This window comes from Engraulis encrasicolus, chromosome 10 (assembly GCF_034702125.1).
Source record: "Engraulis encrasicolus isolate BLACKSEA-1 chromosome 10, IST_EnEncr_1.0, whole genome shotgun sequence".
NCBI classification, from domain to species: domain Eukaryota; kingdom Metazoa; phylum Chordata; class Actinopteri; order Clupeiformes; family Engraulidae; genus Engraulis; species Engraulis encrasicolus.
The window spans coordinates 54,411,592-54,414,091 of record NC_085866.1 but is presented as its reverse complement, the minus strand read 5'-3'; positions in this window follow the sequence as shown (position 1 = coordinate 54,414,091).

Genomic DNA, 2,500 nt, shown 5'->3' with positions numbered 1-2,500 from the left:
TCTCTGGCTCCTCTCTCTCTGCCATTTCACACTGTCTCCTCCTTCAGTCCCTTCAGTCTCTCTAGCTCTTTCCCTCCCTTCCTCCCTCTCTCTCCCTCAGTCCTCCTTCTCCCCTCCTTGTTATCTCAGAGAGAAAGAGTGTGAGAAGGAGAGAGAGATAGAGAAGGAAAGAGTTTCTCCTCTCTCTTCTTCTCTCTCCTCCTTCTCCTTCCCTCCCTTTGCTTTCTCTCCCCTCCTGTCTGTGTTCCATGGGCTTGGCCTCAACCTCTTCACAGTGTACTACACACACACACACAGACACACACACACACACACACTAAGCACAGCCCCAGAATCCTCCTCGCAGTACTACACACACACACACACACACACACACACACACACACACACTCATAAACACACACACACACACACACACACACACACACACACACACACACACACACACACACACACACACACACACACACACACAGAAAACTTTACTGAGGCAATAGGGATTAAAGCAAGGTGACCCTCTTCTCTACGTCTGCTGCTGTATGTCCACTCTTTAGCCGAACAGGAAGCAGAAATCAGGACAAAGTAGCCAAATACTGCAGAGTGTGCAACTTACAGTGCATGTGGGGTCTGTGAGTTGGAGCAGCCATTTTGTCCAAAAATGGAGAGCTGAAGTGATGACACAAGGCGGCGATACATTGATCCTTATTGCGTGCTTATCAGGTGAATGATAGTCGAATGACAACGTCATAGTTGATACTAAACATGGTGGCAGTGTTAAAAAAAATCTCAAACAGGCCACAGACATACAGCTATACATGTAGTGGAGATGGTTTTATACTTCCTTATTTTGAAGAAGCAAGATATTACATTACAGGACAAAGGGTGGCGTAATAAGGGCACTATCCAGCTTAAATTCACTTGTTCTTTCAGGCAGAGCCTGCAATTACCTTTTTGCCACCAAAATGATAATGACCATGTCTTAATCTGCCAGTAATGTCAGAGCAATGTTGTTATGAGGTAGTTAAAACTTTTTCCAGCATATATTGAATAGGTTTGCCGGCGGTCCTATCTGTGAGAAGGGGCTATGAGAATACAGTATGTAGCTAGTTTGGCTGTGGTATGGCTTGTGTAGGGCAGAGTAGAGCTCTGTTGCGCTGTGCTGCGCTAGAGTGCCCTGCGTAGCACTGCACTGCTTTATGCTCCATCCCTACAGCTCACAGGAGAGCGCAGCGCAGTGCAGTGGTGAATTGGTCGCCGTCGCAGCTCCAGCCCCCAGGTCCAAAGCAGACAAAGACTAATGGAGAGGACAATGGCAGGGTCACACGCTGCCTCAGCGATCCCGAATGACCACCACCACCACCACCACACCACACCACACAGAAACACCACCACGCACACACACACACCACCTCCACCATCACACACACCACCACCACCACACACATACCACCACCACACCACACGCAAACACCACCACACACACGCACACACCACCACCACACACACACCCCCACCACCACACACACCCACGCCCACCACCCTCACCACAGACACAGCACCACCACACATACACGCACACCACTTCCACCACCACACACCACCACACCACCATCCCACAAACCCCTCCAATCCCACCCTGCACCACTGTTGCAGGAAACTCTCGCCCTCTCTCCGTCCCTCTCCCTCTCTCAGTCCCTTTCTCCCTCTCTCTGTCCCCCTCTCCCTCTCTCAGTCCCTTTCTCCCTCTCTCCCTCCCTGTATGTGCTGGTGGTGCTGGGAGATGGCGAGCAGGTGTTTGAGAGGGAGAGAGGGTTCCGAATCAGATAAGGAGAGAAGAAGAGAGGGCCACAGAGTCCAGTGTTCAGACGTCACAACACGCCTTTCGTTCTGAAAAGGATGGGTTTAGGCTTATGACATTGAATTACTGTAATGTTCCTTCTTTCCTGGCTGAGTGTGTGCGCACATGTGCATGTGTATGTGTGCATGAGTGCGTGTACACTAACATGAGTGCATATGTATGTATGGCATGGGGAACAATACTTTCCGGACACAAGCACCCACTAGACTTCTCTCTGCCTGCCAGTGGTGGACTTCATAAGATACCTGCTTGCATCAGCCACTGACAAACTGCATATGTAGCCATGGCCTAGTGGTTAGGGAGGTGGTCTTAAGTTCAGAGGGTTGCAGGTTTGATTCCTACCCTCACCTCTCCCTACACCTCTATCCCTGGCTGAAGTGCACCCCACATTGCTACAGGGACTGTAACCAATACCAGTATGTAACTGTAAGTTGCTTTGGATAAAAGCGTCAGCTAAGTGTAATGTAATGACAATCCAAGCTTGCTTGCATGTGCATAATGTATGTACGGTATGGGAAACCAAGCACTTTGGGAGGCCATATCACTGCTCCTCCCTGAGCAGGCTTCTCTCTCTCTCACTTGGCTCTGACTGAGGCCCGCGAGGAGAGCCGAGCCAAGCCCGGCCAAGCCAAGCTGACTGCC